The following is a 26,024-nucleotide window of genomic DNA, read 5'->3' on the forward strand; positions in this document are numbered from 1 at the left end:
CCCATAGTGCATCATCCAATTTTTTCGCCCAATCAGTCCGAGTAACATTTACAGTTTTGGTCAAAACACTCTTGATTTCTCTGTTTGACACCTCAACTTGACCACTTGTTTGTGGGTGATACGGAGTGGAAACCTTATGGTGTACGCCATATTTTTCCAGCAACTTTGCGAAGGCTCGATTACAGAAGTGAGTTCCTCCATCACGGATGATCACCCTTGGAGTTACAAATTGGGTAAATATATTTTTTCTTAGAAGACCAATAACTCCCTTTGCATCATTTGTTGGGAGTACTATGGCTTCTACCCATTTCGAGACATAGTCCACTGCCACGAGAATATACTTGTTGTTGTATGAGCTGACAAATGGTCCCATAAAGTCGATTCCCCATACATCAAATACTTCTACTTCTTGAATTAGGTTCATGGGCATCTCATGTCGATGAGAAATATTCCGCGTCCTTTGACACTCATTACAGTTCTTTACCGAAAAGTGTGCATCTTTAAACAACGTCGACCAATAGAAGCCCGACTCCAAAACTTTAGCAGCTGTCCTTACTCCTCCGAAATGATCTTCATAAGGCAAAGCTTGACATGCCTGCAAAACAGAAGCTTGGTCTATCTCGGGAATACATCTCTGGATCATCATATCAATACAAATCCAAAACAAAGATTGTTCATCCCAGAAATACATGCGACAATAACGAAAGAACTTTTTTTTCTGCACAGAAAAAAATTTATAAGGAACAATACTGCTTGCCAGGTAGTTTGCAATGTCTGCATACCATGGCACTTCCTCAAGGCTCGTGGCTAACAGTTGTTCATCCGGAAAAGTCTCCATGATCTCTTCCACCTCAATCTTTGTTTCAGCTCCTTCAAGCCTGGACAAGTGATCAGCATCTTGGTTTTCTGTTCCTTTTCGGTCACGAATTTCAAAGTCAAACTCTTGCAACAGTAGAACCCATCGAATCAGGCATGACTTTGCTTCCTTTTTATCAATTAGGTACCTGAGAGCAGCATGGTCAGTATAAATAATTACCTTCGAGCCTATCAAGTAAGACCAGAATTTGTCAAATGCGAACACCACTGCTAGCATCTCTTTTTCTATCACTGTGTACTTCAGTTGGGCTCTATTCAGTGTTCTACTTACATAGCATATTGGATGCATGATTTTATCTTTTCTCTGTCCAAGTACTGCTCCCACGGCATGGTCACTTGCATCACACATTAGCTCAAATGGCTGCTCCCAGTTGGGTGCAACTATGATAGGTGCAGACACTAGTCTCTTCTTCAATCCTTCGAAAGCTACACTGCAGTCATTAGAAAACACAAAAGGGTGATTTTTTCAATCAATTTACACAAAGGGTTATCAATCTTGGAAAAATCTTTTATAAACCGCCTGTAAAAACCGGCGTGACCAAGGAAACTTCTTATTGCCTTGACGAAAGTAGGTGGTGGCAGCTTCTCTATTACATCATTCTTGGCACAGTCCACCTCAATTCCCTTACTTGACATTAGGTGTCCCATGACTATACCTTCATGTACCATAAAATGGAATTTTTCCTAGTTCAACACCAGATTAGTCTCCATACATCTCTACAACACTCTTTTCAGATTTCTAAGGCAATCATCAAAAGAATTTCCCACCACCGAGAAATCATCCATGAAAACCTCCATTATATCCTCTACCATATCTGTCAAGATGGCCATCATGCACCTTTGGAATGTGGCGGGTACATTGCATAGGACAAAAGGTATTCTCCGAAAAGCGTAAATGCCATATGGAAAGGTGAATGCCATTTACTCTCTATCCTCCGGGGCAATAGATATCTGATTGTACCCCGAGTATCCATCCAAGAAGCAAAAATGGGACCTCCCTGCCAATCTATCTAGCATCTGATCAATGAACGGCAAGGGAAAATGATCTTTTCGGGTGGCCTTGTTCAATCTTCTGTAGTCCATGCAAATTCGCCATCCCGTGACTATTCTTGTTGAGATTAATTTATTGTTCTCATTTTGCACAACAAGCATCCCATCTTTATTTGGAACACACTCAACTAGGCTAACCCAGTTGCTATCTGAGATGGGAAAAATAATTCCCGCATCTAACCACTTGATCACTTCCTTCTTTACAACTTCCTTCATGTTAGGGTTCAACCTTCTTTGATGTTCTCTGGAAGGTTTGTGCCCATCTTCCAGTAGAATTTTATGCATGCAGAAGGTCGAGCTGATACCCTTAATGTCTGCAATATTCCAACCAATTGCATTCTTGCACTCTTTCAACACCTGCAAAAGTTGTTCTACCTGCACATCTAACAAACCAGATGAGATAATAACCGGTAAAGTCGAATTAGGTCCCAAGAAAGCATACCTGAGGTGAGATGGTAGAGATTTCAGCTCCAATTGTCGTGGTGCTTCGATCGATGGCTTGGCTGGAGGGTTCTTTCTTTCTTTCGAGTGTAAAGGCTCGAATTCGAGCTCTCTTTTCCAATACCATTGCCCTTGAAGAGCCAACACCCATTCCGCTATGTCCTCACCATTTACTTCTTCTAAGTTCATAAGCCATGCTGTTAGAGGGTATTTTGCATTAAGTGCCTCATCATCTTCCTCCATGATTACATCCACCATGTCTAACAAAGAGCAATTTGCAAACTCACTGGGTTACCGCATAGAATTTTACATATTAAATGTTATTTCTTCATTATTCAGCCTCATCTTTAGCTCCCCTATTTCACAATCAACCTGTGGCCAAGAACGGCCTTCCCAAAATTATGGGAATCTCCTCATCAACCTTGCAGTCCAGAATGACAAAATCTGTTAGAAACACGAATTTTCCAACTTGCACAAGTACATCGTCAAGTATACTGATGGCCTTTTCACCGTTCCATCAGCTAGTTGCAATAACATAGATGTGGGCCTTGCTCTTCCAATGCCAGCTTTTTATAGATAGAAAATGTCATCAGATTTATACTTGCTCCCAAATCACACAATGCTTTGGCAAATGCATAGCTACCTATGGTGCATGAAATTGTGAAGCTTCTAGGGTCGGATAACTTCTCAGCTATAAGTCTTGACACAACAGCACTACAAGTCTGTGTCAATGTGCCAGTGGCCAAATCTTGGAAGTCGAACTTGCGAGACATCAAGTCCTTCATCATTTTTGCATAATCGGGCATCTCCCTCAAATCATCAATTAGAGGAATGTTTACCTGAATTTGCTTCAGCACTTCCATGATTGTTTTGTACTGTTCATCCTTTTGATATTTGGCCAACCTCTGCGGGAAGGGTGCTGGAGGTCGCATATTTTCTGTAGCTTGAGTTAGATCCTGCTCAGACACATTTTCTAAAACCTTCTCTTGCATTTTCTCAGTCTCCTCCGCAACCTCTTTTTCCTTGATTATTTCCTCGTGGGCTGGTTGCACTCTTACTACTGTTAGCCCGGTTGACTCATCTAACTCAATTAGCACTGACACAAGTGTTTCAGTTGACCGGCTCTCACGAGCAATTTCTTGCTCTAAATCAAGATCTCTACCATTTCTCAAGCTCACCGCCATAAGCGGGTTCAGGCCCTGCTCTTTTGGATTAACATGTGTGTCCGTAGACGACGTCCCTCGAGGACGATTGTTAAGGGCATGGATAATTGCCCTAGTTGAATCTCAATGCCCTTGATAGCCGAATCGTGTGACACTACCTTTTCCTGCATTTGGTGGACCTTTTCTTCCATTTTCACGCTGATCCCAATGAGTTGTTGCAACATTTTTTTTAATTTCAGATAACCCATCATCCCACCTCGCTATCTGCTGTTGTTGAGGTTGTTGATAAGTTAGCTGCTGACTTTGCTGGCTGTATCCTTGTTGTCTTTGGTAAGGTACTACTTAACCCTGTGGTCGCATAGCTCCAGGATTGTTGGTACTATTGTACTGTTGTTGTGCTGGTCTATACTACTGGTTTTGCTGCCCCCAATTCTGACCACCTTGCCTTTGGCCTCCATAGTTGCCCACACAGTTCATATTCTCCTGATAGTTTTGGTTGTCACTTTTACCACTCCACGAGCACATGTATGGTTGGTTAATGCATGGTGTACATAATCCCCCATTAGTCGTGTCAACTATGTGTACCTGCTTCTGGCCTGATTCATCAATCTTCTTGGTGAGGATACTCATTTGCGTCATCAGAGTGGCCATATTTTTGGCTATGGAATTGTTCGGGTCCAATGCTACTGAGTGAACTATAGGGGTGATTGTGGAATCTCTTATCATCCATCCTGAGTTTTGAGCCATTTTATCTAGCAAGACCTTACACTCTCTAAATGACTTGCTTGACAATGTTCCACCTGCTGAAGCATCAACATTGGCCTTTAAGCTGTCCGCCAATCCCATGTAAAACCATTGTCCCAACATCTGATCTGGAATGCCATGATGTGGACACTTAACGAACATACCTTTAAATCTCTCCCACGTTTCTTGTAATGTTTCACCTGGTTTCTGCCTGAAGCTCAATATCTCATCAACCTGCTTGGCAGTCTTATTGGGTGGGTAGAACTTATTCAAAAACTGCTTGACTAATTCCTCCCAAGTTGTGATGGAATTTATGGGGAGCAAATTAAGCCAAGATTGAGCTTGTCCTATCACTGAGAATTGAAACAACAACAGTCTTATTGCTTCCGGTGTCACATTTGGTTGCCTTTGCGTGACACAAATTGACAGAAAATGTTTCAGATGCTGCTGTGGATCTTAAATGTAATACCCGGAGAACAGTCCTTTATTTTGCAGCAGATGTATCATGTTGTTTGTGATTTGAAATGTCTCCGCTTGTATCTGAGAGACTGCAATTGCAGTTGCCAAATTTTCAGCAGTGGGTTGTGCCCAATCATACAAAGTTGCTTCTGGCACAAGAGGTGCCACACCCTAATTATTCAGGTCATTCACAATGTTTCGATTATTTTGATTATCCAAAGCGTCACCCATGTTTGGTTTAATTTGCTCTCTTGGGTGGTGATGTTGTTTGTCTTTCTTGTTTGCACGATTTAATTCCTTGAAAGTTTTCTCAGGATCCGGTAATGCTTCAAACAATTTATCAGTTCTTGAAGAGTTTCTAGGCATACACCTATAACACACAAGACCACAAATGTTAGAATTTCAATGTAATGAATAAAAATGGAGAAAATTGACTAAACTAAGAATCCTACAAATTCTTATAGATGTAATTAGTAACACTGTTACTTTCCCCGGCAACTGTGCTAAAATTTGATCACGCCCAACTATGCCTTATAAAAAGGATTAAGCGGTCGTTGCAAATATAATCCGATTTGCAAGTCCGGAATCAAACCCCACAGAGAAATAACGTGTTAATTACACTAATAATTTTGCACGAATTCAAGTAATCAACCTTCAGAAATATTATAAAATAATTTGAGAGTTTACTAACTAAGATCAAAGTAATTAAAAATACAATAATTTATAACTAACAAGGCAAATATTGTAGACAAGATTTGAAAAAGTCTAAGGTTATGATTTTTCCTATTGTCGGGATCTTCCCCGCTACGTCTTCTATAAATTCGCCTAAATATTTTCTACCGATCGTGAGTACTTTAAGTGTCGTAGCTCTTTCTCGAGTAACTACTACAATTTACTAGACGTATTTTCTCGAACTACGCTAGCTGGCACTAATTTATCGCTCACGACGATCGCACCAAGGCTTCGTTATCTCTAAACCCGCCTTTAAACCCTTCATATCGATCTCTTAACTACGTTAGGAGTGGTGTTGTTCAACAACTTCCTAAATGTGCACTCTCTCTCGAGCAATATACACATTAAATAGACACAGTTTACTGAGAACTCTTCAATTAACAACAATGAAAATATAGTTGAACAAGTAGAGAAAAATCAAAGGCAAATCTATATTAAACGCAGTAGAGAATCATCCTCCAATAGGTTCCATCAAATCTTAGATTAAAGAGTTTAGCTACTCATAAATACAACAACAATCAACATAATGTTTAAAAACATGAAACTACAAAGTATAGAGATAAAGGAAGTGAAAACTATGAGTCATGTGCCATGTGTGGTTAGGTTTTTGTAGAGTCCATATCACTGTACTTGTGTCTAGAACTTGCCCGGTATATGAGTTGAAGCAAAATTTTAGGTGATGCTCGGTTTGAAAAATGACTTTAGGCCTTCTTTGATCTTTTTGAGCTTTAATATTTATCATAAATAAAATCTATCCTTAGTTAACCCTTTTAAGCCTATAGACGTTTATTTGGCACCCACATTACAAGACTATTTCCTTTTTGTTTTTAATTGACATTGTTTTAATCCTTTTACCTCTTAAAGTACTGAACTTGCAAAATGAGTGCTAGAATAAGTAAGTAGGAAACTTGGGTGGCTTTTGAGTGTAACCAATGGAAGAAAGAAATGTGCACTTGTGTTGTAAGAGATAAACCACTAGCGGGAATTGCAAAAGAAAAAAAATCTGAAAAAATATGTGTAGATAAATAAGTACATCTTGTCCTAGCTAGTGGGGTATAAATTAAGGTAATGCTTAAAGAAAAAGGGACCGTTTTTGGGGGTGATCTTATTTGTGAAATTGAAGTTGAATTGAAGAAATTTGCGTTTAAAGTTAATTTTGTGATGTGTTAAAGTGCTTAGGAGGGTTAGTCACTATTCTTAAATATATCCTCTATCCCTTAGCCCACATTACAACCATGAAAAAGTCCTAATTCATTTTAGATCGAGCGAGCCTACATTAGTAGAGATTTATATTAAGGGCAAGCCTATGGTACCATTGCATGCATGTGACTTCTTTGTGAGAGTGAGAGATTTCTTTGATATATGTGAGTCCTTAAACTATATTTGATCATGAGATTTGAATGTGTGGGTTCAACTTACTCTCTTGTTCTTGTTGTGAGGGCACATAATTTCACGAGGGATATGTAACATTATTAGACTTCTCTACAATGTTGAGTATTCAAGTCATGAGTGCATGGTGACATTGAGTCAGTTTTTTGAGGCTAGAATTGTTATGAACATGTTGTCTTTGTTTGAATATTTTTTAAGTTTGGCATAAGAAAAAAGGGAAGTATGTTTTGAATGCATATTCTAAGCTTAATGTTGCTATCAACCATAGTCATTGGTGTAATGTGCTTCGAATGTGTTAAGTATGAAGTGCTCAAAGATAGTGTAAATTGTTGGTTGACTCGAGGACGTGCAACATTTAAGTGTGAGGTGGTGATGTTCGGCAAAAAAATGCATATATTTAACCATTATTGCCTAATGTTCTAGTACTTTTAATAGTCTTTTGAATATTAATTATATTATTTTATGCTTAATATTATATTATAACTGTGTAGGAATAAAGCGGTATGAAGATGAAGAGATTTGGAGCAAAATTAAATAAAATATGGAAGAAAAAGAAAGGAAAATAAATAATTAAATAGAAAAAGACAAACACCAAAAGGTGTCCCCCCTAGTGTAAGAAAAAGAAAAGGAAAATGCAATTCAAAGAGTGAAAATCACAAAACGTAATGGGATATTTCAGCCCGAGACAAGGTTATTTCATCCTTACACGGTCCCAACTCGTATAAAAGGGGTTCTAAACCTAATTTGGAGGGGATCGAACATAGTTTTGAGAGGAGAACACGCAACTTTTGACTAAGGGAGAGCACAGAGCTGCCGTGGAGCGAGGCCGAGTTTCATCTTTTCTTCTACCAAACTTAGTAATTTTTATATTTTTTGTATGATTTATTGTTTGGGTACCATGTTTATGTGGATCTAAACTTCATGTTCTAGGGTTGTGGTTCTTTCATGACTATTGTTATTCAGATATTGATTTTGATTTCTTGATTTATCGTATTAGTTTATTTATTCAATCTTGCGCTTAATTATTTAATTGCTTGATCACCAATTGAATACTATCTACGAATCTAAAGTTGAACTCGAAAGTGGGAATTCTAGATTACACATAGGATTGAGTAGAGCAAGTTCTTGAACTCGGGCATCGGGGAATGGATTCGCGGTTAGGATAGACCTATGCTAATTATCTTGCTTGGTTATTATATGGGAATTACAAATGCATTCTTATTGATTCTAACTCTATAGACATATACGAGTTAGGTTAGCTTGAATAGGCGAGTAAGAACTCGATAGATTCTTATGAGCAATATTAACCCTGTCAACCAATAAACCAGATAAATTAATTAGTCAATTTAATTGAAGAATACAATAGGATTGTTAGATAACCCATGACTCTAGATCGTTTTTATTACATTGATAATATAAAAATCTTATCTTCCTCTGTTTAAAGTTTATTAGTTATTTTCTTTTTAATTAGCTTAGTAACAACACTTTTGGGGTGAATCCTTGTTTAGATAATTAGGACTGCCTAATTTGGTTAATACTGATAACAAACCCTCGTGGATTCGACACTCTATCTTATTACTTTATTACTTGTTGACCGCACATATACTTGTGTGTGCGTTTGGCCGCAACAAGTTTTTGTCTCTGGTAAAAGCTAGTACATATTTTATTAAAGCCATGAATGACCAATAATTAAGAGGGCGAACCAATGTGCCCATATATACGAGATCAGGCAATAATCAAGTAGATTAGCTTGACTCAATTTAATTTGGAGAACAACAATTAGGAAGTTGCTACTTATCCAACTAATAAGATCCCATAATAGGGGTGTGCTCATAATCAAACAGGATAGAGGAATCTTGAAGGCAGGAAGTGGTTACGCCCAACTATGCCTCCTAAGAGATCTAGCAGTCGTTGCAAATATAATCCGATTTACAAGTCCGGAGTCGAATCTCACAGAAAAATAACGTGTTAATTACAACTAATAGTTTTGCATAAATTCAAGTAATCAACCTTCAGAAATAATATATAATAATTTGAGAGTTTACTAACTAAGATCAAAGTAATTAAAAATGCAGTAATTTATAACTAACAAGGCAAATATTGTAGACAAGATTTGGAAAAGTATAAGGTTATGATTTCCCCTATTGTCGGAATCTTCCCCGCTACATTTTCTATGCATTTGCCTAAATATTCTCTAACAATCGTGAGTACTTTGATTGTCGTAGCTCTCTCTCGAGCAACTACCACAATATACTAGACGTATTCTCTCGAGCTACACTAGCTGGTACTAATTCACCGCTCATTACGATCGCACCAAGGCTTCGTTATCTCTAATCCCGCCCGTAAACCCTCTGTATCGATCTCTCAACTACGTTAGGAGTGGTGTTGTTAAACAACTACCTAAATGTGTACTCTCTTTCGAGCAATATACACACTAAATAGGCCCAGTTAATTGAGAGCTCTTAAATTAACAACAATGAAAATATAGTTGAAAAAGTAGAGAAAACTCAAAGGCAAATCTATATTAAATGTAGTAGAAAATCATCCTCCAATAGGTTCCATCAAACCTTAGATAAAAGAGTTTAGCTACTCATAAATACAACAACAATCAAGATAATGTTTAAAGACATGAAACTACAAACTAAAGAGATAAAGGAAGGAAAAACTCATTTGATTCTTGCTCCACAGTGCTTGGCAGCCTTTTTATTCTCCAAAATAGTGTCCAACCCTAAGAAATAGATTTAGAACCCCTTTTAAACCTGTTGGGGGCGTGTAGGGTGAAACTCGTCCTTAGCCGATTCGCTTGGCGCCTAGTGCCAACCAGGACAGCGAAATGTTTCACAATTTGCCTTTGGCGTTTTGGTTGGTGCCTGGCACCAACCTGGGCACCAAACTCATACTCCCTCCAAATTCTTCTGTTTTTACTTCACTTTGCATGCAAGCTTGTTAATTCACTTCAAATTGATTCCTACATATATAAACACTATTATTACGCTCGAGTCAGAAATATTTACATAAAAGTTAACAAGATTGAGGTATAATGTAAGGCAAATTACATGCGAAAATATGGATTTTTAGCCTAACATCACCACCCCACACTTAAGCTCTTGCTCTTCCTTGAGCAACCTAAAACCTTGCTAACCAAACAATGCACGCAAGACATCATACAGTGGAGGAACATTTGGCAATTCAACACACCACACCTATAACTATTGTTGATACCAACAATTAAGCCCTTGCATACGCATTCATACATTTCCCAACTTTCACATGTCGGAATATTAGTGACCAATTACAAACACTCAAACAACCTGCCCATAACTAGCCAACCTCAAAGACCGACTCGTCGCCAATAAGCACTCTCAACACGTGCACTCACCCAATAAGAGATGTTTAATAACGTTACCTATCCGTCATGGACTCATGTGCCTCACCAAAGAATAAGAGGGTATTTCGTCCATACATTCAAATATGCATTCGAATATAATTTAAGGACATCACATATATGAACAAAGAACCACTCATTCTGATAAGGAAATTCATGTGCACTCCATGGCTGTACCATAGGCTTGCCCGTAATGTATATCTCCACTAATCTAAGCTCGCACAGTCTAAGATCAATTAGGTCTTTACGGGTTGTAATGTAGGCTAAAGGGCGGGTAGGATATATTTTTGGTATAGTGACTAACCCTCCTAAGCAGTTTAATACACTACACTTAACTTTCAAATACACACTTTTCATGACCAATTCAAGCAATGCCACAAAATCATATACAACTTGGCCCTTCTTCTTTAAGCACATCTATATACTCACTAGCCCGGATCACGATGAATAGGAGGTCTATTTTCTATATACTTATTTTTCTCCTTTTTGTATTCCCCCCCCCCTTTTTCAACACTTCATAAATTTAGGTTGCCTGACTAATGATCTTCCAAAACATACATGCAACTTTTTGGCTTTTCTATGGTTTCACTCAAAAGCTACCCTAACTCTCACCTTACTCTTCTAGCGACTTAAGTACTTTCGGAGGTAAAGGTTCGAAAAGATTTAATTAAGAACAAAATGGGAATCATCTTGTAATGTGGGTGCCAAAGAAAAAGCTTATAGGCTCAAATGGGATATCTAAGAATAATTTTATTTATGGTGGCATAATAGCTCAATGGACAATCAAAGAAATGCATACATCATCTCCTAGACTCACAAAACTTACTTATTTCGCTTCGACTAACACACAGGGCAAGTTCTAGGAAAATACTGGATAGCACGGAATATGATCAAAACCTCACATCACACAATGCACATGACCCCAATCGAGACAGTTTCATTCCAACTCTCAAGTTTAAGCAAGTAGTCACAAGTCAAGAAGTATTAAGCAATAAAGCACTACATGAGCAATGAGTCAAGTAACTGAGAGAAAGCATCACATATAGGCTATTCAATCTTTCACGGCATCAATTTTTATTAAAATATGTTAGGAAGGTAATTCGCATGCTAAGACCTAACTATGCTAGCATCAAATAGGTCAAAAGGCACATAAGAGCACTCAATTTTTCTTTCCTCAATTTCCTACAAATAAAAATTACCCGATTCAAGTTACATCCCTTGAAAAAGAATCGATGCCAAAAGAAAAATCAAGAGGGATTATTATCTACTACGACTAACTAAAAATAAGAATAAAAATATTTTTGGATTTTTTTTTCTCATTGGACCTTATTCCCTCAAGAAAGCTGTCCAAAAGATCCATCGTCAGGAAAGGTCCCTTTTTAAAAAAAAGTTAAACTAACACAACTAAAATAGTATAGAAAGTCACCCATACAATCTCCTCACCCCACACTTAAAATTGTGCATTGTCCCCAATGCACACCCATAAATACAAGAGGATAAAAGAAACTCCCTGGTAGGCCAAAGGCAGAAGCATTAGTATCTCATGGGATACTCAGACTTCTCCCATACTTGATTTTTTGTGCGGGTACCCCACATTTAGTTCTAACCATCTCAGTTGCTTTTGCATTCTTCCAATGGCCTTGCTTCCCATGCTCCTAGAGAAATAAAAAACAACACTACAAGAATAATACAATAATAAAAAATAAATAATAAAAAACAAAAATGGCAGCACATACAATACAAGGCATCGCACTACACTCGGGCCATTAAAGTAGAATGATCAGAGAATTCTTTGCCCCGAGTCGCTACCCACGCAATTATGATACACTACAATTAAATGAAACACCAAAAGAGAAAAGAAAAAATAAAACAATACAATACACGACTAGTGCACACAGATAGGCTCACACATACGACCTTCGTGCACAACATTACTCTCTAATACCCCACACTCACACATTAGTGCTAACAAATAATGCTCGGCTACTCAGACTTCGCCGGCCATCAACAATGTTCTTTCAATAATTTCATCGAACACTTGGTGCGCAGCACTTTCATTCAAGCCTTTCAAACTATTGGACAAGTGCCATACCCTCCCAAATTAAATGAGGTGGCGGGACTTTGAGTTTTCCACCTCGTAGTCAATTAACAACTCCAAAACAACATACTATTCACTACACACTTGCCAACACTCTACGCTATGAGAAGTTGGGTGGGGAAAGAAGAGTGAGAGATGAGAAAACAACTATAATACAAAATCAAGAAGTAACTAAAACAAAAAGAGAAGAGAAGACTACAAGAAAATAACGAAAATAGGAGAATAATATAAACTCACCTAATGCTTGAGAGATAGAAGAAGCAGGGAGCGGGGGGAAAAGGATTCGGAGAGAAAAAGAACTGGGCGGGGAGGGATTAGGGTGAGATGGGTCGGGTTGGGGGTAATGTTTTATTATTATTAGCCTATTGGGTGTGGTGACGGGTTTGGGTTGGGTTGGCGTAAAATGGGTAGGGGACTTACCTGTTGTTTTTGTCCGCGCCTAGCGCTGAAGAAGGCAGTTGTGTGTATTAGTTGCTGCCTTTGGCGTTTTACACAGCGCCTGGCACCAATCTGGGCGCTAAAATGCAATTTATTTTTAATCAGTAAATGACAACTAGACTAAAACAAGAAAATTGGGTTGCCTCCCAAAAAGCGCTTGATTTAACATCGCTGCATGACGCAGTCAATCAAAATCAAAGTTCATTTAACACTTGAGGCTCCTTCAAATGAATCACCGATACAGTGTTTTCCTCATCCATGCCCAAGTAATGTTTCAACCTTTGCCTATTGACTCTGAACCTGTTCGTTCCATCCTTAGATTCAATTTCTATAGCTCCACTTCAGAACACTTGCATAACTCTAAATGGTCCTGACCATCTAGACTTCAGCTTACCAGGAAATAATTTCAATTTTGAGTTGTACAACAACACGATATTTCCCGGTTTGAAAATTCTTTCTTGAATATGTTTATCATTCATAATCTTCATCCTTTATTTGTACAGCCTAGTGCTTTCAAAAGCATGGTAACAAAACTTATCAAGTTCATGCAGCTCTATGACTCTACTTGTACCAGCAGCCTCCAAGTCAAGATTTAATTGCCTTAACGCCCAAAAAGCTCTATGCTCTAACTCTACCGGCAAGTGACACACTTTTCCAAATACCAATTTATACGGTGACATACCAATTGGAGGTTTGAATGCAGTGCGGTAAGCCCATAGTACATCATCCAATTTCTTCGCCCAATCAGTCCGAGTAGCATTTACAGTTTTGGTCAAAACACTCTTGATTTCTCTGTTCGACACCTCCACTTGCCCACTTGTTTGGGGGTGATACGGAGTGGCAACCTTATGGACAACGCCATATTTCTCCAATAACTTTGCAAAGGCTCGGTTACAGAAGTGGGTGCCTCCATCACTTATGATCGCTCTTTGAGTGCTCAATCGGGTGAAGATATTTTTTCTTAAAAAACCAATAACTCCCTTTGCATTATTTGTTGGGAGTGCTACAGCTTCTACCCATTTCGAGACATAGTCCACTGCTACGAGTATATACTTGTTGTTGTATGAGCTGACAAATGGTCCCATAAAGTCGATTCCCCATACATTAAATACTTTTACTTCTTGAATTGGGTTCATGGGCATCTCATGTCGACGAGAAATATTTCCCATCCTTTGACACTCATCACAACTTTTTACCCTAAAGTGTGCATCTTTAAACAACGTCGGCCAATAGAATCCAGACTCCAAAACTTTAGCAGCTGTCCTTACCCCTCCAAAATGACCTCCATAAGGCAAAGCATGACATGCCTGCAAAACAGAAGCTTGGTCTATCTCGGGAATACATCTCCGGATAATGTTATCAATACAAATCCTAAACAAATATGGTTCATCCCAGAAATACATACGACAATAACGAAAGAACTTTTTCTTCTGCACAGAAGATAAGTCATAGGGAACAATATAGCTTGCCAGGTAGTTTGCAATGTCTGCATATCATGGTGCTTCCTCAAGGCTCGTGGCTAACAGTTGTTCATCCGGAATAGTCTCCATGATCTCTTCTACCTCAACCTTCGTTTTAGCTCCTTCAAGCCTGGACAAGTGATCGACAACTTGGTTCTCCGTTCCTTTTCGGTCATGGATTTCCAAGTCGAATTCTTGCAACTGTAGGACCCATCTAATCAGGCGCGACTTTGACTCTTTCTTATCAATTAGATACCTGAGAGCATCATGGTCAGTATAAACAATTACCTTCGAGCCTATCAAGTAAGACCTGAATTTGTGAAATGCAAACACCACGGCTAGCATCTCTTTTTCTGTCAATGTGTAATTCAGTTGAGCACCATTCAATGTTCTACATGCATAGTATATTGGATGCATGATTATCCTTTCTCTACCCAAGTACTGCTCCTACAGCATGGTCACTTGCATCACACATAAGCTCAAATGGTTTCTCCCAGTCGGGTGCAACTATGATAGGTACAGATACCAACCTCTTCTTCAATCCCTCAAAAGCTACCCTACAATCATCAGAAAACACAAAAGTGTGATTCTTTCAAGCAATTTACACAAAGGGTAGTGATCTTGGAAATATCTTTTATAAAATGCCTGTAGATACCGGCGTGACCAAGGAAACTTCTTATTTTCTTGACATAAGTGGGTGGTGGTAGCTTCTCTATTACATCGACCTTAGCTCGATCCACCTCAATGCCCTTACTTGACACTAGTGTCCCAATATTATACCTTCATGTACCATGAAATGGCATTTTTCCTAGTTTAGCACCAGATTAGTCTCCATACATCTCTGCAACACTCTTTTCAGATTTCTAAGGCAATCATCAAAAGAATTTCCCACCACTGAGAAATCATCCATGAAAACCTCCATTATATCCTCTACCATATCTGTAAATTTGGCCATCATGCACCTTTGGAATATGGCGGGTGCATTGCATAGGCCAAACAACATTCTCCAAAAAGCGTAAATGCCATATAGATAGCTGAATGACGTTTTCTCTCTATCCTTCGGGGCAATAGATATCTGATTGTACCCCGAGTATCCATACAAGAAGCAAAAATGTGATCTCCCTGCCAATCTATCTAGCATCTGATCAATGAACGACAATGGAAAATGGTCTTTTCGGGTGGCCTTATTCAATCTTCTGTAATCCATACAAATTCGCCATCCCGTGACTATTCTCGTTGAGATCAATTCGTTGTTCTCGTTTTATACAACAGTTATCCCATCTTTCTTTGGCACACACTGAACTGGGCTAACCCAATTGCTATCAGAGATGGGAAAAATAATTCCCGCATCTAACCACTTGATCAGTTCCTTCTTTATAACTTCTTTCATGTTAGGGTTCAGCCTTTTTTGATATTCTCTAGAAGGTTTGTGCCCATCTTTCAGTAGAATCTTATGCATACAGAAGGCGGGTTGATACCCTTAATGTTTGCAATGGTCCAACCAATTGCAATCTTTCACTCTTTCAACACCTTCAAAAGTTGTTCTACCTGCACATCTAACAAACCAGATGAGATAATAATAGGTAAAGCCGAGTTAGGTCCTAAGAAAACATATCTAAGGTGAGATGGTAGCGGTTTCAACTCCAATTGTGGTGGTGCTTCAATCGATGGCTTGGCTGGAGGGGTCTTTCTTTCTTCAGAGTGCAAAGGCTCGAATTCGATCTCTCTTTTCGAGTACCCTTGCCCTTGAAGAGCCAACACCCATTCCGCCAAGTCCTCACTATTTACTTCTTCTAAGTTCATAAGGCAGGCTATTAGAGGATCTTTTGCATTAAGTGCCTCATCATCTTCCTCCATGATTACATCCACCGTGTCTAACAAAGAGCAATCTGCAAACTCACTGGGTCGCCATATAGACTTTTGCATATTAAATGTTATTTCTTCATTATTCAGCCTCATCTTTAGCTCCCCAGTTTCACAATCAATTAGAGCTCTTCCTATGACCAAGAACGGCCTTCCCAAAATTATGGGAATCTTCTTATCAACCTGGCAGTCCATAATGACAAAATCTGCTGGAAACACGGATTTTCCAACTTGCACAAGTACATCGTCAAGTTTACCTGATGGTGTTTTCACCGTTCGGTCAGCCAGCTGTAGTAACATGGATATGGGACTTGCTCTTCAAATGCCTAACTTTTTATAGATAGAAAGTGGCATCAGATTTATGCTTGCCCCCATATCACACAATGCTTTGGCGAATGCATAGCTACCTATGGTGCATGGAATTGTGAAGATTCCAGGGTCGGATAGCTTCTCAGCTATAGGTCTTATCATAATAACACTACAGGTCTGTGTCAACGTGACAGTTGCCAAGTCTTGGAAGTTGAACTTTCGAGACATCAAGTCCTTCATCATTTTTGCATAAACGGGCATCTCCCTCAAAGCATCTATTAGAGGAATGTTTACTTGAATTTGCTTAAGCATTTCCATGAAATTTTTATACTGCTCATCCTTCTGATATTTGGCCAACCTCTGCAGGAAGGGTGCTGGAGGTCGCTTCTTTCTTGTAGCTTAAGTTAGATCCTGCTCAGGCACTTTTTCTAAAACCTTCTATTGCACTTTCTCAGTGTCCCCCGCAACTTCTTTTTCCTTGTTTATTTCCTCTTGGGCTGGTTGTACTCTTACTTTTGTTAGGCCAGTTGACTCATCTAACTCAATTGGCACTAACACAAGTGTTTTAGTTGACCGGCTCTCACAAGCAATTTCTTGCTCTAAATCAAGATCTCTACCATTTCTCAAGCTCACCGCCATAAGCGGCTTCAGGCCCTGCTCTTTTGGATTGACATGTGTGTCCACAGGTAACGTCCCTTGAGGACGATTGTTAAGGGCCATGGATATTGCCCTAGTTGAATCTCAATGCCCTTGATAGTCGAGTCGTGTGACACTACCTTTTCTTGTATTTGGTGGACCTTTTCTTCCATTTTCCCACTGGCCCCAATAAGTTATTACAATATTCCTTTAATTTCAGATAACCCATCATCCTTCCTCACTATCTGTTATTGTTGAGATTGTTGATAAGTTAGCTACTGATTTTGCTGGTTGTATCCTTGTTGCCTTTGGTGAGGTACTACTTGAACCTGTGGTCGTATAGCTCCAGGATTGCTGGTGTTATTGTACTGTTGTTGTGCTGGTCTATACTGCTGATTTTGCTGCCCCCAATTCTGACCACCTTGCCTCTGGCCTTGATAGTTGCTCACATAGTTCATGTTATCTTGATAGTTTTGGTTGTCACATTCACCACTCCACGAACACACATATAGTTGGTTAATGTATGGTGTACATAACAACAACAGTCTTTTTGCTTCCGGTGTTACATTTGGTTGCTTTTGCGTGACAGAAAATTTTTCAGATGCTGTTGTGGATCTTCAATGTAAGACCTAGAGAACAGTCCCATGTTTTGCAACAGATGTAGCATGTTGTTTGTAATTTGAAATGACTCCGCTTGTATCTGAGGGACTGTAATTGCAGTTGCCAAATGTTTAGCGGTGGGTTGTGCCAAATCATACAAAGCTGCTTCTGGCATAAGAGGTGCCATACCCTGATTGTTCGGGTCATTCACATTGTTTCGATTGTTTTGATTATCCAAAGCGTCACTGATATCCGGTTCAATTTGTTCTCTTGGGTGATGTTGTTGGTTGTCCTTCTTGTTTGCACGATTTAATGCTTTAAAAGCTTTATCAGGATCCGGTAATGCTTCAAACAATTCACCAGTTCTTGAGGAGTTTCTAGGCATACGCCTATAACACACAAGACCACAAACGTTAGAATTTCAATGTAATGAATAAAAATGGAGAAAATTGACTAAACTAAGAATCCTAGCAATTCTTTTAGTTGTAATTAGTAAACTGTTGCTTCCCCAGCAATGACGCCAAAATTTAATCTTGCCCAACTATGCCTTCTAAAAGATTTACCGATCGTTGCAAATATAATCCAGTTTACAAGTCCGGAGTCGAATCCCACGGAAAAATAACGTGTTAATTATAACTAATAGTTTTGCACGAATTCAAGTAATCAACCTTCAGAAATATCTATATAAATATAATTGAGGAGTTGGAGAAAGCGACTTGGCACATCTCTTTAACAAGGAATGCTATTTATCTTTTTTGTCATTTTATTGCCTTTTTAATTAATTTTTTAATTTATTTCCCGCAATAAGAAAATATCAACCGCCAGAAATTTTTACCCGAAACAACACTTTACAAATCCCATTTATTACGAAACGTCTTTCTGCTCCACTTTTTCCTCCCTTTGTAAAACTCCTCATTCTTTATATTTGTAGTTTATAACGTCTTCTTTTCATCTCCTCTTCTTTCTCCAACTCGCGAGACCTAAAATACTTCTTTTGGTCTGCAATATCTCAATTATGAGTTACCACATAAAGAAATCAAAAAGTAATTCAGTTTGCCCATCTTGAATGATACGATTTTAGTCTGATAAGATGATTCATCTGCAGGATAATAGAAATGTGGAGGATTTGGTTATCAAATGCTTATTGAACTGTTTCCAAAGCCCCACAGGTAAATATTTTTCATTACCTAATTATTGAAAATTATTTACTTCATATTTGCGCATATGCTGTAAAATTTGATTTGGCAGTTTAACTGAAAACGAGAAGGACGATGAAGATCCATGTAGTGCTCTTTCTCGGTCCCGTAATCCAAAATATTTTCACAGGTACTCCAATAGTAACTTTTTTCTATACTTTCTATTTTACTGCCACTATTTAACAGTGCTATATTTGGAAAACTGAGTACTTTCAGTTAACATTTGACAGAATCAGTTATTTTTATTTTGCAAACATGAAAGAACTTTAAATTTCATTGTTCGTCCAATTTATTTATGTTATAATCACAAGATTCATGTCAAGAATTAGTTGTTCCATAATTGAGGATCAAATGTTCCCACCAATTAAAGAGAAAGAAAATAAAAACATAGAAAGTAGCGTTTGCCCTTTGGCTACATTTTCTGATTTTGAAAATTTGTCGAACTAGGGTGTTCAAACCTGTGGGATAAAAAGGTGACACTTTGCACATTCTCTTCTTTGAGGATTTCCTTCGTAGGCCTTTTCACATCTCGCCTACAAGTGTAATTTTTCGTATGCTGAAGCTGAAATTTCAGAACTCTTTTAATTATTTATTGTTTAGTGAATTTTATTTTCCTTTATTGGGATCAAAGCAATTTTTCCACTAATAAGGAGATAGAATTTTGGTAGTAAGTTTAAATGCGGCGGTGAGATTATTTTTATTATTTCAAAGTTGTTTAATATAAAATTGGTATCTGCTGGTCCAAACTTGTGTTCTTGATCTTATCTATTTCTTCTTTCTTGTATTTTAAACCTCTTTAAATTGAGTTAGTAATATGCCTCATCGTCCGCTCCTAAAGAAGAATTGACAAGTCATTTTTTGATTAAAATTTAATGTTACGAAACCTTAATTAAGTGTTAGCTTAATATCTATCGTCTGATTCAGTTTTCACAATTTGTTGATGACCGAATAATTTTGTACATTTCTGGTCCATTTAATTATTTTCTGTATGTTTGGTGTAACATTGAAAAGGAATAATCTTGACTGAACGATATGGATATTTTTCTTTTGAAGAATGCAAAGCTTGAGATAAAGATGGAATTTTTTTATGGATAGTCGCTTGATTATATACACTTAGAGGTTAGTGCTTTCAGCAAACAGAATTATTGCTAAGACTTGTAGGTTGGACCGTAGGATGTAGGAATGGATTTATGATTTTTATTATAGTTTAGCATTATTTTTCATTATTTTTTTAATCCAGTGGAGTATCTTTTATTTGTTTATCAATTGGGCTGTTTCTTCTTTTTGGATTTTAATTTATTAGTTCTCTATCTTATTGTTCGATCTTTTGTTCTCCTCCTATAACTGTTTAATATTTACTACCTATATGTTAAGCATTTTATTAAGTGTTACTAATTTATAATATTCTCTTGGTTATGTTCATATGCCTAGCAGTTTATTTGTATTCTATAATTAAACAAAATAATTAGTGTTTACTAATGTCTATGATTCTCAATATTCTTTAATGTGTTTTTATGTAATATAGATCTTGAAGTGTATATTGAGCTTCCTTTAATTTGCTTTTTGGTGGAGCAATAACACAAACAACTTATTTTGTAGAATCTTATAGAAACTGCCAAACTGGAGTACTAAAGTCTGAAGAAGCAGGAGAACACGCCTCGGCAATTTGAGACTATTTAAATTTGTTGTTGAAGAGTAGTATAATTTGAAACATATTAGTGGTTCAATGAGAACATATGTCAATATCAGATCAATTGTTTTCCTTTTTGTTCGTGTAATTAATTCACTTATGATTCATGTATGTTCCCTAAAACAGGATGATTATATAGAACATGTTCCCTAAAACAGGATAATTATATAAAAATAGAGATGACTACATTGGGAAGATAGATTTTATTGGGCGTGAAACTGTACTAATATGAAGAACAAAGAAAAATGATTTTTTTCATATATACAAATCAATAAAAACGTATGTGATAATTTTATCCCGATGTTATATTTTTATACGTATTTTCCTCTTATATATTTGTTGTTGTAATATTTTCATATGTATGTTTTACTTCTATATTATTTTTTAAAGTTTTGATAATATAAATCTTGATCTTTTTCATATCAACTAAATTTATAAAAAGAGTTCTTCGAACGCGCGAAGCGCGGACAAGTTAACTAGTTAACTAAGAATCTAAAGCTATTGACTAACTAAGATCAAAGTAATTAAAAATGCAGTAATTTATAACTAATAAGGCAAATATTGTAGACTAGATTTGGAAAAGTCTAAGGTTATGATTTCCTCTATTGTCGGAATCTTCCCCGCTACGTTTTCTATGAATTTGCCTAAATATTCTCTAACAATGGTGATTACTTTGATTGTCGTAGCTCTCTCTCGAGCAACTACCACAATATACTAGACGTATTATCTCGGACTACGCTAGCTGACACTAATTCACCGCTCACTATGATCGCACCAAAGCTTCGTTATCTCTAATTCCACCTTTAAACCCTCCGTATAGATCTCTCAACTACGTTAGGAGTGGTGTTATTTAACAACTACCTAAATGTGTACTCTATCTCGATCAATATACACACTAAATAGGCTCAGTTAATTGAGAGCTCTTCAATTAACAATAATGAAAATATAGTTGAACAAGTAGAGAAAAATCAAAGGCAAATTTATATTAAATGTAGTAGAAAATCATCCTCCAATAGGTTCCATCAAACCTTAGATAAAAGAGTTTATATACTCATAAATACGACAACAATCAACATAATGTTTAAAGACATGAAACTACAAAGTAAAGAGATGAAGGAAGGAAAAATTCGTTTGAGTCTTGCTCCATAGTGCTTGGCATCCTTTTTCTTCTCCAAAATCCTGTCCAACCCTAAGAAATAGGTTTAGAACCCCTTTTATACCTGTTTGGGGCGTGTAGGGTGAAACCCTTCCTTAGCCCTTTCGCTTGGCGCCTGGCGCCAACCAGGACAACGAAATTTTCCACATTCTGCCTTTGGCGTTTTGGTTGGTTCCTGGCACCAACCTGGGCACCAACTCATACTCCCTCCAAATTCTTCTGTTTTTACTTCACTTTGCATGCAAGCTTGTCAATTCACTTTAAATTGACTCCTACACATATAAACACCATTATTACGCTCGAGTCACAAATATTTACACAAAAGTTAACAAGATTGAGGTATAATGTAAGGCAAATTACATGCGAAAACATGGATTTATAGCCTAACGTTAGGAAGCCAGAACCATCTGCCACTTGATTTACTTCTCTAAATCAGTGATTTACCTCAAAATTTTTGTTGGAGATTAAAATTTTTGCGGTGTCCTCTATAAATGCTTTGAGTTTGTAATTAACTGCTGTGTAATTAAGCATATTTGCCATTATGAGGGGGTCCAATTCTAGTTCAATTTCGGTGTTATTTGTATTTTATATATACATGTGATACATTTCTTGTAATTCTCATCCATTAACTGAAACTTTCACATGGTTCAATTGTAGTACAAATACAAATTAACTGTTGATACAAGCTAAGATATTTTATTTTGCGTAATGCCTTCCACTCGGGCATTACGTTGTTTCTCTTATTAATATTTCCCTTGTTCAATCGTTCTATTTAATATTTTTTCTTGTCAATATTGTTCTTTTATTTCTTTGTATGTATTATGATCAATTCCCGTGTGATCGTCCTTGCAAAGGTTTACTAATCTGCCCAAACCAATATTGCTTATTATTGATTGCATGCAACTTATAGAGTACAGAAATTTGCTGACCACTTTAATTAATAGTACTTAAAATGCAAGCATCATACCTTAATTTTGCTATTAAAGGAAACGATAATACACTTAAGGTGCAGCATTTCTTTGCTGCAATTCTTTTGCCTTCACGATATATCATCTTCCCTCCACAATTTGATTACATTATTTTTTAGTAGTGTGGGCAAGAATATGGAAATTTTTAGATTTCAAATGGTGATTAGAATGAGCAATCAAGGGGCGTAGCCACCACCGTGTCCACCACCTTCACCTCCTCCAGCGTAGGCTCCACCTCCACCGGCACCACTACCGCCACCACCGCCTCCATATGCTCCTCCTGCACCACCACCGGCTCCTCCTCCACTACCGTATCCACCAGCTGCTGCTCCCCCTGCTCCTCCAGCATAAGCACCACCGCCACCAACTCCATGCCCACCTCCACCACCATATCCACCGCCTTGTGCCCCACCAGCACCATAGCCGCCACCACTGCCTCCTCCTGCGCCTTCAGCATATCCACCACCATGTGCTCCACCTGCAGCTGCTCCGCCGCCACCACTGCCTCCACCACCTCCAGCACCATAACCACCACCAGGTGCTCCTCCAGCACCATATCCGCTACCACCACCTTCACCACCACCACTTGCATGTCCAGCATCGTGTCCTCCACCAGCATAGCCACCTCCTGCTCCACTTCCACCACCACCTCCTCCAGCATATCCAGCACCATGCTCTCCTCCAGCTGCATAGCCAGAACCACCACCGGCTCCGCCTCCACTGCCACCTCCGCTGGCATAACCATGGTCACCTGCAGCTCCATAACCACCACCTCCACCGGAACCTCCACCACCAGCATAGCCTCCAGCAGCAACACCACCACCAGCGCCACCACCAATGCCATGGCCTGCACCATAGGCGCCTACCTCACCCCCAACACCTACATGATCATAAGTGAGGAGGGTTCTAGCAGCTGAACATATTCCTATACCCAACAACAGTGTTAACAACTTTAAGCTTCGCCATTGCAATGTAGTTGAATGCTACAAAATCGACTTGGGATAGAATGCAAGAATCGGAGGCTATTTATAGATGTAGAAACGCGTCTATATGCACAAATCACATGCAAAAGAACAAAAGGAAACTCCTTTTGTCCCTACAATTAAGTGGTCCACTTCACTAACATCCTCACAGAATTGACATCATTTCGTCTTAATTCAATCTCCACTCCAAGTAGACCAGCTAGTGTGCTTGTGCTGTCTCCCATATTCTTTATTTTTGATATATCTTGTAGTTGGAAGCCGACTCAGTTTCATGAATTCCTCCCAAACTAATAATATATTTTAGTTTCACTTAATCGAAAATGGCGTAGAGAGGCTCCCTCTTTCCAAGAACTCCTCACCTTGCTCTTGGGTGACTCGAACTCACAACCTCTTGGCTGGAAGTAAAGGGTCACCACTAGAGAAACGGTTCTCTATGTTTAATATACTTTTTTTTTGTGTCACGTTCTCTAATTTTGAATTGGAAAAATGTGATGAGTCATTGAATTAGGCCGATTAAGATTAGAGTTCTTATTCAACCGGGGCTTGCTATTTTTTGAGCTTTTATGAATTTAACTTTTATGCACTTGTGGTAAAAATATATTGTCCAATATTTACACTAAATCAATTGATGCATGATACATTATTTGTTCAATCTTTCGATATTCGAAGTGATTGGTCCGACTAGTTCAGATTTGCGACGGCAGACACACGTGCCATGCAACCTGACTGTTTCTTTGATATACAACTGAGCATATTGTTATACCGTATCGGCACCCTTAACCGTCAAGAAATGTGCTGATTTCATGAGTCGATCCACAATCACCCAAATCGAGTAAAACTTATGAGGAGTACGAGGTAATCCAACCACAAAGTCCTTATTAATCATTTCCCACTTCCACATTGGAATTTCTATGTTCTGCGCATAGGGTATTTTTTTTAAACAAATTTTAAACCGTCCACCTAGGTTTTCATCTCCTGTAGTGTTGGGGGGTTGGAATTGACCCCTACCCTGTTTATCTATTAGCAAAATAGTACAAAGGAGGAGAGCATTTAAACCAAAACCTCCCATTAGAGCTATGCCAACAGATACATTAATGGCTAGGCCTTACTTATGTCTAGTGCTCACACGCAAAAGTATAATAAAGAGCTAATATGAGGGGATGTGAGTTTAGCACATCAATAGCTCTTCCTTTAACATTTAGGGAGGAAAATAACCTTCTCACTGAGTGTAGTAGCGTGTTTGGATAAAGCATCGGCCACTTCATTCCCTCCTCTGTAACAATGCTTGATCTTGATACCATGTTGTTGCATCTTTTGTTGTATTAGCATAATGTCTTCTTTAAGTCTCCATGGGGTATTGTATGTCCCTAAAATCATGTTGACTACCAGAAGAGAGTCTAATTCTAGGTGGAGTTCTTGACAGGCATGGTCACAACACCAAAGTATACCAAACAGAGCCGCTTGCACTTTAGAATAGTTGTTAGTTAAGAAATGTACCGGTGAGGAGAAGGCCTTCACCATGTGTCCATTTGTCTTCCTAACAACACCACCAGCGGCTGCTCTGCCTAAGTTTGCGATGAAGCTGCCATCTGTGCTAATTTTCCACTGATTGTTATCCAGTGATTCCCACATAACCATAACACTCCTCAATCTTATTTTATAGTCTTCCACTACCTTGAAAAATGTATTCCATGTCAAATCCCAATTAATTTGACTGTATTTCTGGCCCATGGAAATTTTAACCTGAAAAAGAACCTGTTGACATATTCTAAAAACAGATATAGTATTCTTACCATATTTCTTATCACATCCGGCCTTCCATATTTCCCAACATCTTATAACTGGGGTAATTTGTAGTAGAAATTTTTGGACAGTGTTTTTTACTTGTCTGCTCCACCATTGATTCAAGATGCATAGAGTGTTCCTTCTCGTGGTCTGGAATCCCAGTGGAGTGGACATAGTATTTTATACCTTTTTTGTTATATTGCTATTGGCAAATACATGGTCCATGGTTTCTTCTTCTAGCACCCTGCAACAACAACATCTAGAAATAATGTTAATACCAAACTTTAGAACAATCTCATGCAGTGGTAACCTGCCATTCAAGAGTCTCCATGTTACAAAGGAGATTTTAAAAGGTAGATAATTATTCCAGATTTTGGCTTGTTGGGGTGAGCTCTCTCTTCTTTTCCTGAGTAGTTGATAGGCCGAGGAGCAAGTAAAGGATCCTTGTGGGCTGGGGGTCCAGCTGGCCTGATCTTGGTTTTGATTATGGCCAATCTTGACTTGCATAATCTCATCTAAAACTCTCTGCGGCACGATATCATGGAGAAGTTCAATGTTCAGCCATGGTTGTTGAAGTACTTCTTAACTTCAGTATTTTTTGAT

The 26,024-nt window shown here is 38.3% G+C and overlaps 1 non-coding gene and 1 pseudogene across 1 annotated transcript; one reads left to right on the forward strand and one right to left on the reverse strand.

Annotated features, from left to right (window-relative positions):
* The first annotated feature begins 4,407 nt into the window (after positions 1-4,407).
* LOC142176948 (small nucleolar RNA R71) lies at positions 4,408-4,514 on the forward strand. Its single transcript, XR_012705742.1, has one exon. It is a non-coding gene; the product is annotated as a small nucleolar RNA R71 (small nucleolar RNA).
* Positions 4,515-22,548: 18,034 nt separating this feature from the next.
* Positions 22,549-23,619, reverse strand: LOC142176544 (uncharacterized; annotated as a pseudogene).
* Positions 23,620-26,024: the final 2,405 nt, after the last annotated feature.

This window comes from Nicotiana tabacum, chromosome 22, assembly GCF_000715075.1.
Source record: "Nicotiana tabacum cultivar K326 chromosome 22, ASM71507v2, whole genome shotgun sequence".
NCBI classification, from domain to species: domain Eukaryota; kingdom Viridiplantae; phylum Streptophyta; class Magnoliopsida; order Solanales; family Solanaceae; genus Nicotiana; species Nicotiana tabacum.